At 36.4% G+C, this 14,337-nt stretch overlaps 1 protein-coding gene across 11 annotated transcripts in view; it reads right to left on the bottom strand.

The window, feature by feature from the left end:
* LOC133516039 (protein lap4) overlaps positions 1 to 14,337 on the bottom strand; it is a 102,517-nt gene that overhangs the window by 79,515 nt on the left and 8,665 nt on the right. The window lies entirely within an intron of this gene.

Below are 14,337 nucleotides of genomic sequence, written 5' to 3'. Positions count from 1 at the left end.
GTGCAATGAACTACTTTCTGTATTTTTAACAAAATTATATTACCAGGAGTTTCGGAGATAAGGATAGGGCGGGCGATTGGACGATTCAATTTTCGACTATTTTCTTAAATAACTTCATTATCTACCTTAAAATCATAAGCAAATATTCAAAATCTTCACAACAAGCCCTTTCATTTGATATGTAACACGATATAATTTTCAAAAATTTTTTTTTCTAATTTACTTCCAAATTTCAAATTCATTTAGTACCGTTATTTGTCCAATTGGGGTCACCGACTTATATACGTTTACCAAATTTCAACTCAATGGTTCCAGTAGTTTCGGTGCTATGTAGGCGACGACCGGTCTGGCCTTGTCGGTCTTGTGACCCTGCCTATGAAGCCGATAGTCCTAGGTTCGAATCCCAGTAAGGGCATTTATTTGTGTGATGAGCACAGCACAGATATTTGTTCCTAAGTCAGAGGGTGTTTTTTATCTATTTAGCCTTCTTGGGCTTAATGTGGAGCTTAGCCAATTTGAGTAAGGATGTTCTATAATCTTTATTATTTTATTTTATTTATGGCTGTAACAAACAGACAGACAGACACACACGTGAAGCTTTTCCTTAGGAGAACCCTAAAAAAGAGGGATTGACATGTTATAATTATTTTACAACCGAAATCAAATCGCTTAGTGAGAAATGTGGTACACATTTCGATCTTCATAAAGATAAATTGGCTTCAATTGACGGCACCCCGTGCAAGACGTAAATAAAACTATTGGGCGTCACGTGCATTACGAAGGAATCTTCGTATCACGATAATAATGCATGCTTGGTGAAGCAAGAGAAATTGATAAGTCAGCAGAGTTGTTAAGCGAACGAAGTAAGTAATCAAAATTATATGCAAAAGTGGACATTTTGTTGCTCTCTTAATAAAGTTCCGTGGGGGAGCGCATCAAGGGGGGATTGAATCTACTCGAGGGCGATTAACATATTTCGGGTATATTTCGCACCCCAGAGTTTAAGTTTACTCGCCAAAAAACCAGTTAAGCAGTTTACTCGAGTGCGTCCTCTATCGATCAAATATCTCTAATTTTCGAGATTATTATAAACATCAAAATTTTATTATTCTGATGTAATAAGTTATGCGTGGTTATACAATGTGTTTGTCTACGTATAGTGGAGCCGTTAACCATGTGTGTAAGGCTGTATGAAATTCCTTTACATATCATCTTCACTCATCGCACCTGATATGTGGTATTTCCGGACCTAATTTGAAGTAAGTCATGACAACACTTCATTACAAGTTTGAGAAAAAAAAGATAAAAAAAGGAAATTTTTGAAGACAACTTTTATCTTTGTTATTAAGTACTATCTCGAGTACTTGTGGAAAATTCTGTGTGACATTTATGCTTCAAATTTATGCCTTAATTCATAAGCTATCGCATGATTAATACTTTTTAAATGTGCGATAGGTAAATGGACCGATAATGGTACATTATCCAAGTGCAGTAGTGTTGGGCGCCATTAAACTTTGAAAGGGTGCATTTATAAAATTGTTGAGAAAAAACATAGGTATGGTGGGTGATTTGACGATAAAATTCATCGTACTATACGTGGTTAACGGCTCCACTATACGTGGACAAACAAATTGGATAGAACAAACCTTTTTCTTTAGTCAGTCAAAAATCAATTATTAACCTACATGAAGATTGTGACAATGACAATGAAGAGGCCGTCTAATGCTAACTCTGCACAGACTTCAAAGCGACAAGTGTGTCAGTATTTCCTAGGAGTTTGTTATATTTTCATAGGAATTTGACGTTTATGTTGGTACTCTCGTACTCTGTCATTGCAAAGTCTGTGTAGTGTTTAGCTTGGCCCGGCTCTAATCTTTTCGTAGCTATACAAGAAAAATAAATAGAGCAATCTTTTGAATGACATTTTATATATACAAAGTGACGCATCGCATGTTGACGGATAAAGGCTGCTCTAGCTCTGGCTGTGGTTTGTGTTATTTCACACTGCGCTAAGTAAATTAATTGCATTTGGCATTCATGTATTTAAACTGCGAACTCTTACTATAGGTACTACAAGGACTAATCTTGTCAAGACCGAGTATAATGTTTTCGTTAAGTCTATTTACCACGGTTTTTTCAAGGACCTTCCTTTTTTATTACACAACTTAAGACGAAAGTGGAGGACCCCCGTGAAATCACCTTTTCATACAAATAATTTTCCTCTCTGGATATTAAGATTATTGAAAATATGTTGACATAGTTTGTTGTATATCAACCACAGCTTTGATTGATTTTTTTCTTTTTTTTTTTTAATTATTATAAGAGTTAGAACCATTTAAGATTTTGTATGAAAACTGTTTTTCGCTCGTATTTTTTATAATAATACAAAAATCAAAAAAGTCAAACGTAGGTTAATATCCATCAAATTATGTAAAAATATTTTCCAAAATGTCAATATCCAGATAGGAAAATGGGGACTACGTTTGTATGGAGAATCGGCTGTCATCTTACCTCTTAAACAACTCATTGTTTTTGAAGTTTATGGTGCCTACAACTGATTCAAATATGTAGAGCCATAAATGATTAGATCTCCATTCCGACGGTGATAAGCAAAAAAAATTATATAACTGCATTTCTCGGCTAGTTTGATAATTTCTTTGTTAACGGTAGTGCGCCCCGGTTTCCGGTTCGCGGGCTGGAATTCCAGCGGGCGTATCGTCATCAATAATTTGTCAGCAGAGCGGAGCGGAGGGTAATCCATGGGTAAATACAATGAAGCCGACTGAATTAAAACTTCCAATAAACTGTTAAGTAGGAAGTAGGTCAAACGGTTGTTATGTAAAAGAGCTCTCAATGTTTAACATTTCCTGGGTCAAGTTAAACAATTATGTTTTACAAGGCTCGTCATATTTATGTACATAGTAACTAACTTAGCACGTTAAATTATGAATTGTATGAGTTGTTGATTCTGGTAGTGTTTTCTTGCCACGTATCGTGTTGTTCTGTACTCTATGGTATACAATTTTCACTGAATATGCGATCAATCTTCAACTTGATTTAAGAATGCGATGAATGTTTTGAGGGTGTTAGCGTCGTAACTACACTTGTAATAGCGTGCAGCTATTTTAAGAACGGTATGCAGCCATAAGGATTCTGCTTTAAGTGCATCGCTTTGTTTATCAGATGGGTGCGTCTATTCAAACTTTCAAAGGGCATAAGCCTGCGGCAAATAGCACTTCCGCTAGCAGCGAAGAACTTAAAACCGATTGGTCAGTTTATTTTTAAGTCCGTATGAGAGGAATCGAACGTCGGTACTATGTTTGTTTATTAAAATAATTTGTTGACTTAGGTGAATAATAAAGTGTAACATTTTAGCGGCTGGAGTACTGCTGGTGCTGACTAACACAGTGGGTACAGTTATTTTTATAGCTATACGGAAGTGTTTTAGTGTCAACTATTTAGGTGCCGTAACCATGAGGTTCACTTCCGATCAGGAGTGTATATCTAAGGCAAGGCACGTACCGCTCTGCGCTGTTGCATAAATTGTTTTTGAAGTTGTTAGTGTAGTTATTATGCAAGTTAATATATACACATCATTTGAATTACAACATACTACAAAACAACATTACCGTACCGTCAAAGTAGCGCTGACCGATCGTAAACGAATGAAATTGATTGTATGCATTTCTATTTGTTGTTTCGAGACAACAGTGTGTTCCACGGCAGTATTTCAAGATCAAGATGATGTATAGCGGTCAGGATATGGGTTGATACATTAGTTTTATAAAAAAATATATGAAAAATACGTATTTACCCGCCATTAAATTCAACACAGGGATACATAGGTAGTTTGGGATATAAAACCCATCGTATGAGGCACGTTCTAGGTGGTGTGGTAAAGTAACATACGGTGCAAGCAATATCCGTCGGCGGTGACGGTCGGGGCCAAGGAAATTAGTCTAGCGCTCGGAATTCCTGCAACCACAGCTATTTCCCACACTTATGCAAGAAATGAGGACTTAAACTACTAGTTTAAATTAATAAAAAAAAAACAACATAAAAATAAAAGTCGTTTGCTTTTAATGGTGATACAAAAATAAAATACAAAAGACATACAAAAACAATGCAAAATACTTATTTATTTTGTATTGCGTTTGTGTTTAGTGTATTTTATTTAAGAAGAATAATAAATAAATAAATAAAACAATCATAAACATTGATACTGTCCAACAAGTGCAGGATTGGAGCTTAATGATAACAATCATTTGAAACTGTTAAGAGATTGAAATCAGTCGGAGGGAAAATGCAACGAGTATTTAATTAAAGCCTTAAAACTGATCTGCTCATTTTAATTAAAATAGAAATTGAAAAAGCTCACACTGTACTGCATACATACATAAGTATTTATAGATGATGGGCCGTCAGGATAATTTGAATTTTTGATGATACAAAAATGTTGTAAATCAGTCCGTTATCAATCAAGATATTGCGTAACTTGCTCATTAAAATTAAAATCAAAGAACCTTTCCTAATCCGAACCGCCCAAAGAAAATCTGACTGGAGAACTGGGCGACTCGACTTTCATAAACGAGGTTCTCAATGAGATTGTATTGGGTTTATTACCAAATTTCTTTGTGTTAAAAAGGGAGAGGGTTGTCCCAATTGTCCCATTACCCATGGCGGTGGAAGTAGGTCGCGTAAAATATGAATAACTGCGACATGTGCGCGATGACGCAACAGCTGACTGCAGACGATCGCCGATTTCCAGACAATCAAATTAATGGCACGCGCAATTAGGCCGCGCCGTAACCCACTGAGAAGGCCGCTCATTGCGCGTTAGTAACTCAGTCGCCCATTCATAAACTCATGTTATCTCGAAACTAAATTCGAGTGAAGTCATCGTCAATATTATTTAAGTGCGCTATTTGATACTGTGTAAGACTAATGGATAGAATCTTTAAAGCAAATAGATTTCAAAAGATTTAGTTCTTTAGTTAAGGCAACGTATAAACAAATTATTGCATAAATTAAAATCGTCGTTTCGCCTTTGTTTTAGCACTTATTTTGTACATATCGTCGTCACTTTTTAATTTAATATCTCGAAGAACGAGAAAATGATTGATAAGACGAATTAGTGAAGAATAAATATTGAATCTACAATAGCGGCAAATAATCTATCATATTTTTTCAGGTACATTTGCATAATTTTTGGCAATTTCTTAAAAACGGCTTTGATTGAATGAAATTTACAACATAGTTATGAAAGCGACAAATTGATCAAACTAGGGTACATTTTAACAGTACATTACGATACAAGTGCGAAGAATAGGAAATTCGCAACAAATGGGGAAAAATTAAAACACAACCGAAGGTTTTAAATCGACACTAGTTGCGAATTACCTATTCGCACATGTATCGTACAACGTTTTACCGTACATTAAATTTTCGACATAGTCAGTCTAATTATCGCACTAGTGCGGTAAAGTAGCACCATATGTATGTACAGTACAACAATTAGTTTGGCCGAGTTTTTGCGGTAGCCCGGTGGGTATATTAAATTCATAAATTGTAATAGTATTACGTTTCGATGCTTGTGCGGAAAGTTAGGAGAGTGGCAAGACTCGGGACGTGTGAAGAATGATATTTCCACACGTTTATCAAACGACGTATTTTAATGCAGTTGCGAAAAAAATAAGAAAAACAACAAGTAATTTATTTTATGCATGTTCAATAAGACAGAAACAATCGTAATATTATAACCTAAGTGTCGTTATTTACGATTATTTGTCTATCGTTTATTTAAATTGTATAAAAACAATATCGAATGTTGCCTTTGGAAACTTAAAACATGCTTGTAGTAAGAAAAAAGTGGCTGTGACATAATCGGACAGACAGACGGACATGACGAATCTATAAGGGTTCCGTTTTTTGCCATTTGGCTACGGAACCCTAAAAACGCCTCCTCTTTGACAGGCGTTTCGGCAGCTATTCCATTCCATTCAGACAACTTATTAAGAACGGTTTTTCAATATTCAATATTAAAAAATAAACGTGTTATAATGATGAAGAGGTAAGTAATAAAATATGAAATACATATGTATATTTTTATTATTCCTACATTAACAGTAAGTTTTTATGTTCATTACGACTTTTAAAGGAAACTAACATTAACACTCATCAATAAGTAGCCATGACTTGGAACAAGTATACATTTTAAAATTGGAAAAGTGAAAAGCACTAGTTCGCGAAAACCAACTTTCCGCACGCTAAATGGCTACTTAAAGTAGCACTTTTTGAGCAACTGTATTATAAAGTAATGATTTATAATTATAACATACACTAACCACTCAAATTAGTGTGGAAGGTACAAATAACTATTTTATTAAATATATTTTAACTATGTTTTTTAAGGTTCCGTAGTCAACTAGGAACCCTTATAGTTTCGCCATGTCCTTCTGTCTGTCTGTCGGTCTGTCTGTCTGTCTGTCCGAGGCTTTGCTCCGTGGTCGTTAGTGCTAGAAAGCTGAAATTCGGCATGGATATATAAATCAATAAAGCCGACAAAGTCGTACAATAAAATCCTAAAATTAATTTTTTTTTAGGGTACCTCCCCTACACGTAAAGTGGGGGTGAATTTTTTTTTTGCTTCAACTCCACAGTGTGGGGTATCGTTGGAAAGGTCTTTCAAAACTAATAGTACCCCTATTAGTTTTGAAAGACCTTTCAACAAACATTTTTTGATAAAGTGAATATATTCGGAGATAATCGCTCCGAAAGAAAAAAAAAAGTGTGCCCCCCCTCTAACTTTTGAACCATAGGTCCAAAAAATATGAAAAAAATCGTGAAAGTAGAGCTTAAGAAAGACATTAAATGAAAACTATAGCGGACATGATCAGTTTAGCTGTTTTTGAGTTATCGTAAAAAGATTCCCCTTCATAGTAAAAAGACTTACTTTAAGTAGGTACTGATTATGCAAATTTGCCTATTTGTTTAACTCGCGTGAAAGGTACCGTTTCATCCCTTGGTTAACAATTTACTATACTTTAAGCTCCAGTATAGCTTATTGTGACGGAAGAGTAACTACGGAACCCTACACTGAGCGTGGCCCGACATGCTCTTGGCCGGTTTTATTTAAGTAGTCACATTACTATACTTAGTTGGGTCATATCATAAGTTCTGTCACAAAGGTTTTGCTTGACTCATAAAATGTGTTAAAAACCTTTTAATAAAAAGAGTTTGCCATGATTTGCCTTGTTTTATATTGATCAAAAAGTAATATAATTAGTTTAAAATATCGATCGCGTTGATGATCGCTTTATTTACTGCTTGTTTACTTTGGGATTGTCGTTAATACGACGCAAATACGTGGCTGAATTGTAAAAAAATATAATTTACAAAAGGGAGTAAAAATCATTGTCACATTATTTTATCAGCATCATTTAGTTCTCCGACAAGCCTGTACTTCAGTTATTATAATTACCTTTCAAACTTAGGGTACTTTTCAGTGACACGCTAATTTTTGATTGCCATCCAACGAATAGGTTTGGTAAAACACGTACAGTTGCAATTTTGGCAATCCAATGCACATGAATTATTTATTTTGAGAACGATAAAAGATCCAGCTTTTGTTTTATGTATGATTCAACCGTGTAAAAAAAGAAAATAAATAAATAGGGATTAAATCACCTTGAACGGGTCGCGAAGTTTTTGCATGTTTTTTATAACATTTTACGGAATATTACATTGAATGACATATGAAATATACATACTCGTCATATATATATAATATAGCACCAGTTTTCTTAAGTTCTTATAATATATTATATATTACATAGGATTCACTGTCCAAGAGTCTTTCGCTGATACTTAAAATAGGTATAAACCTGCATGTGCTATAAGTACCAGTTACCTTCCATTTGTCTCTATATAAATTATAAACTGAAATAGATGTCACTAAAGAAAAAGTGACACACTCCACCGGTGGCCGAGGCTGCATGGAATCGAACCAGCGTCTTCAGTCTACATACGTGGCTAATGTCCTGACCACTAGACCACCCGGCCACGGTACCCTTCCCGAATTCTCTAGTCAACTCTAGTGTATGCTAACTTTGAAAGTCTAGGCGCCTTTGACCAACTCTAAGGGCGAGCAGTATGTGCTTGAAAGTGGTCAGGTCAGGAGGTTAGTCGCGTAAGCTGAAGTCGTCGGTTCGATTCCAGCCGCAGACTTGGTCACTTTTCTTTCGTGTATGCTGTAATGTATGACTTTTATTTCAGTTGGTAAAAAGAAGTTAATATTAACGAACCGGCCCTTGTTTATTTTAATTTATGAATTTTTACCTATAAAACCAGCACCTGTCTATTTATAGGCAGGCAAATTGGCTGCGCGTTAAACAAAGTGAACCAATTAAGTTATGACCTAGGTTTATTTACAACGAGCTGGAAGTTCCGCGCGGCTCGCCACGTTGGATGGAATCCCATTAGGGTGGTTTATTGAGTTTTCCACAAAGCGAGTAGAGTTGTTCGATCGAATGTCAGCTTTAATGGACATAGTTGACCGGGCCAGCTAGCAGCTGACCGTATATTATCATTGCTTGCGAAAGCAAGTTCTTGGATGAACCATTGTAACGATCTATGTGCTGCTATATTTACTGGATACTTACGATCAACTTGACCACGTCTGGCAAGCTTTTGTAATGACCACCCTGGACACAAAAGACGGCCTACGGGCAAAAATCTTATTTGCAACGTACGTCGCGCAACAGCGCCTTTAGATTGCATGTAACCTATAGTCTTATGTCCCTATTGTATTTTTGTTAGAATCGTTTTTGTTATGGCAACAATGAAACTTGTAACACATTACGAAATTAATGAAGACGTTACAATGTAAATGGTCCTGACGATGACAAAATACTACGTATGTATTATGTTTTCACTTTGGAAAATAATGGAATGCTTATATGAGAATGAAAGATATGTGATGAACCTATGATGAAACATTTAATTCAGTGGAGTGTATAATGATAAATCTGCAAGAGAAACAGAATGTTATTATTCCATTGTTCGATATAGACCGGCTCGCCTTATTATATATATATATATCAGGTTTTAATTGTGTTTGCCAACAAGTTACAATTCTTGTTAATAAGTAAATGGCTACATGCGAAGTGCTCGGTGGGGGTAAGTAAAGCGATCGCAGCGCATGCGGTGGTAATAATAAAATTGCCACTAACGAAGGTTAGCGTCTTTAACGTTTCTTACAAGTTATACGTAAAATTAGTAATACTGTATCCGAGTAAACAGCTTTGCAAATACCACATATTATGTGATCTTTTTGTAGAAGATAAGAATGGGTATAGGAAGTCAGTTATCCTTAATATATAGACATACACCATCGCAGACTTTTTGTAGACAAATGAATAATATAAGCCCAAGAAATAAGTAAGGCCGGCTGGTATAAAAAGAAAAAAAGAACGTGGTGCTATGTGGTCAGTATAAACAAATAACGAGACGATAGATTGTTCGCAATACGTGCGCTCACATCGACCTGCGTGCTTACGTAACGCACCGTTTTCAAGTCAAACACTTCCATTTGTTTATATTGTAACGCAAGATTAGCAAGGAGAGGAATTTTAATTTAACCGCCAAACAAGCTACAACAATGTAATGTAAATCGCTTATAAAGTTATAAGCAGTAGTAATTCTGCATGGGTGTGGATTAGTCACAGCTTCGCAAGAGACTCAGCACACCTGCGACTAAACGGCCATTGCTCCAGGTTACATCTTTACGTCTCTGATTTTATACTGATCGTCTGTTCCCGTTGCTTATCGGGCAAAGGCGGACCCAGAGTAATCGTAACTACAAGATTTGGTGGCCGAGCGGTTCAAATTGTAGGTCGTGTGTTCAAGCCCAAACATGTACCTAATACCGTAATACCAATGTGTTTCTCGGAACTATGGGAAATGTCAATCTATATTTACCAGTTGCATACATCTACGAAGAAATTACATAGCTGGTGATGATAATAATGATGAATCGGAGAGCGCACTGATACCGGCTAGCCTGAAAGATCAACTCGAACGTGCATGGTATAAGCGATTGAAATTATACTCCTCTTCATTAAAATACGAATGTTCTATTAGTAAAGTGTAAACTACACATTTAAGCAACAATTTATAGCTCGTAAACTGTGCGTTTGACCGGATAGGTATAACACTGCGTACGGTAGTTAAACATAAGCAAATGCCATGGGCCCAGGCCCAGGGCCAGAGAGGCCATGAGCACAAAATGAACCTAACAACTTAAGTGTCAAGTTTGCCTCGGGCCTCAGTTGGTAAAGTTACGCTGGACAATTTAACTTACGAGTATAAAAAAGCAGTAACGAAACAAGTTTGGCTTTTTGTAGTCGTCCTTAAATAAAACATAGATATACTGAAGTATTACAGCGAATACCGTTAGCAAATACACTCAAGAGCTATAAAAACGGGTCACTTTGTGTGAACATGAACAATCAACACAATTTGTTTTCAATGTTTTTACTCACATAGACACAATTTTGCTAAGTCAATCAACCATAACGTAGGTAATGAATTTCCTATTATGCTTCTATTTTTACCGATTTGTAATATTGATAATAAATAATTGTTAGAAATTGGCTGTTGCCCATAGCAAATTCAAAAACTTCCAGCTATTTCTGGCGTAACATATGTTAATATTCTTGTAGCTAGTATGAAATCGCCGAAGAAACCCGGTCTACATTGAGGCCTCCCGAAGTATTTTCCCATAGATCAGGGAAGGTAGAATATACGATTACTCATAAATGGCCTGAATATATTAAATTTTATATGGGTGGAAGCCATTGCATAACATAAATAAATAAGACTATTAATTATTATCAATATTACAAATCGGTAAAAATAGAAGCACAATAGGAAATTGTTATTCCCAATATGTTGGCTCGTAACGTAACCATACATAACGATTTTATAGCAATGAACCGGTTCCCCATGACCTCACTGTCTGGTTATTTACGTTTCGTAATATCGTTACTATGGTTAGCTTTTTCTCGCACGTTAGCCTTTTAACCCTCATGGTAATCCAACATTGTTAAACGTTTAAGCTAGTTCTTATTCTTCTGTTACCGTGATTTAAAATATCCTTTATAAATATGAACACTTCAATATCACAAAATAAGGTATGCCTAAATAATGTTGCTATGCGTTGAAAATTGCAATGCATTCATTCGATTCGTCATTAGAACCCAGTAAAGGAGGAAATATGTATTAATAATAATAGCGTGCGGGAGGAATTACTCGTATCGGTAAAATGCAACCTATAATCAATTGTAAAGCTTAGCAAAATGCAATAGGAATGTGTGAAATGGGGATACGATGTGCTCTGACACGGATCGCGAGCGACGGGAGTGGAGTGAACGGCGGCGTGGGAGACAGGGGAGTCAGTAAAATCGCATACCGAGCAAGGAGGAGTCAAAGCTTCAGACAAACCAGTATCATTGTTCTTTCTGATTACTCATAGTTGTTACGCATGTCGAGATCACGTAACGCTGGTACGTTAGAGAGCTCATCTCGCGTGTGCCTGTATAAGCAATGGAAACACACGCCGGGGACAATGCGGCAGGGTCAACAGCCGAGTGATCTGCCATCGAAGCCCGAGCAGCACTCTGCCGACCCAGACGACCGCTAAACCAACGGCGACGACGCTTAACCTCAGCCACTGATTTACGATTATACCTTTCGACAACAATAAATTGAGTTCTACGTTAAGTTTCAATTTAGCTTGTGTTTGTGGGTTATCGTTTAATGCGAAATGTCAACAAACACTATCGCATATCATAAAGCTCCAACTTTATCTAAGGACGGCGTGGATAATCGCTTGACATCATTCTTAACGTCCTTATCTACTTAAGAGCATTTGGTAATAACAATAACGCAAAGGGAATTTAGCTTAAAATTAAGTCTCATTCCACAAACAAAATAATTGTGAATATTAAAATATAAATATCTAATAAAGCTAGCCTAGCCTAAAATTAATACATATATTGTTTAGGACGATTTAAACAACTTTGCAGCGTTGAGGCAATGATCTTAGGCCCTCCACACACGGAGCGTTAGCGTAAGCGTCGCGTATCGTAAAAACGTTACGAGTTCGAGACGCGTAGACTTCTGGGCACAAAGCGTCGCTTAAGCGTAATAGTGTCATAAGTGAAATCTCATTAGTTGAAATCATGGCGTCGTCGCTGGCGTTAGATGTCTGCGGTGGATGTATCGACGATGTTACTTTCTCGACAGATTAATATTTTTCATTGTTTGATTTTGTCAGGAGTTTTGTTTTTTTCGCCTGTATTACGCTACGTCTGTCGTAATGGCGAGAGAAATCTCATACGCTACGCTACGATGACGCTTCGTGTGCGGACTTGTATGACGTTGTTCGTGCTCGTAGCGCTCTCGTTCCACGCTGGTATTACGATGCACTTACGCGTCTCTTACGCTTATGCGCCGTGTGTTGAGCGCCTTAATTTCCAAATAAGATAAAACCGTTTGTATGAAGAATGATTCTAAACGTTTCACCATAGTTAACTTACCTATCGCATAGTATCGTAGCTACGATCTGTTAATGCAGGAGTTCTCAGCCAGGGGGCGTGAAAAACATAAGGAAGAAAGAAAACTTATGTTTCTTGGTTTTTACAAACTATGTTTAACTTTCAACCTTCGTATGTAGGTAATTCTATTTGACTTTAGTTAGTATCCGGCTAAGCAGAAATTTGCCATACCTATGTAGTATGAAATATCGCTAATAATGCAATGTCATAATATTACATGACATCGGAGCTGATCTGACGAAGGATAGGAGAGATGGTTTCGAGACGATTTTAATAAATCCAAAGAACCTGTGGAAGCTAGCTGGTCTTAGGAACTCTGTGAATAAAACGAAGTAACCTCAATCAGTTTGGATTTATTAAAATCGTCTCAACCAGTAGTAGAAGACTGCTGAAAAGTAAAATCTGCGATAAAAAATTGTATAAATGAAGTTTTTAACAAAAACTTATTACTGTGACGATATTTAATGAGGCACGAAAAAACCAAGGAGGGAATAAAAAAGGTTGGAAACCCTGGCAGAAGTTGCAGTTAATATCACAGCGGGGCGCCGCGATTGCAACTATTTACCGTGTGCCTAGACTACCTAGAGCTTTCTGCATAATCTGCATTCTTATGGCGATAAGCGAAGACCGGAAAACTAAGATTAGAAATAGTGAATGCAAATGAAATTAAGCCTTTCGAACGGAGGAGATTTCTAACGTACTTTGTTTTACCAACTGTTGAGATGTACTCGTAGCCATTATAGGTATGAATGAATATGATTATTGACGCATTCGTATTTATAAATTCAGCCGGGTTAAGACTATGGTTTAGAATTTAGATATTGATTCGTAATAGTAATGCAAATGTCTTCTAAAAAAAAATACAATATAATAACTGTAGAGTATATACTGCCTGTATAATCTGTGAAGGGCATGAATTTCATATATTTTTGTTTATTTATTTCTCTCGTTACTTTGTTACATTACGAAAAACCAAATGTCTGCGTCATCTCGGTCAAATAGAGCCTAGAGTAGGGAAGACCACCCCTCAATTACGATACTACTTCCTAGTTGCTCTGTAGTATATTTATATGCTTTGGTCTGTAGTGTCATATGCAAGACGGTTAATGAAGCTTCCGAGGAAGTTATATTATTGAGATAAGATTGTGATTAACTAATACAACGCGATCAAAGTCGCGGCCAACGGCGAGTAAAGCGCGTAAGTTTCTAAATCTAGAGATTTTAGAGTAATAAATGCGAAAAACGTATGGTGTTTGTGTTTTGATTTTTACTTGTATCATATTCGTGAACCGCGGATGGGCTATAAACCTCGCAGTAATGCCGTTTAGTACCTATTCGCCATTTTAACAGCTATAATATAATAAAGTTGGAAAAGCGTCGGCATTGTTTTAAATTTAGAACGGAGCATTTAACTGTGAACAATGCAAAGGTACATCCTCTAGGTTAGTGAACGTGGATCGGTAGCGTTAACTCCTCAACGTTAGTCATCTCTGAACTGTAACTTGGTATATTTGTGTTAATTACAACTTGCTCATACATATTAATATGTTTACTTCGTTAACTTGAACTTGCTTATGCTTTAACCGCCGTAAACAAGTTACTCTCTCTGGGTTGGAATACTTAATGTCCAAAATATAGAAACTTTAATTAATTAAAATCAAGCTTCATCGCAACTTGGGTAAAGTATAAGTTGGGTAGACATAACCGTTTAAATTTATTA

Source organism: Cydia pomonella, chromosome 3, assembly GCF_033807575.1.
Source record: "Cydia pomonella isolate Wapato2018A chromosome 3, ilCydPomo1, whole genome shotgun sequence".
Lineage (NCBI taxonomy): Eukaryota > Metazoa > Arthropoda > Insecta > Lepidoptera > Tortricidae > Cydia > Cydia pomonella.
This window is presented reverse-complemented; position numbering and strand designations above follow the sequence as displayed.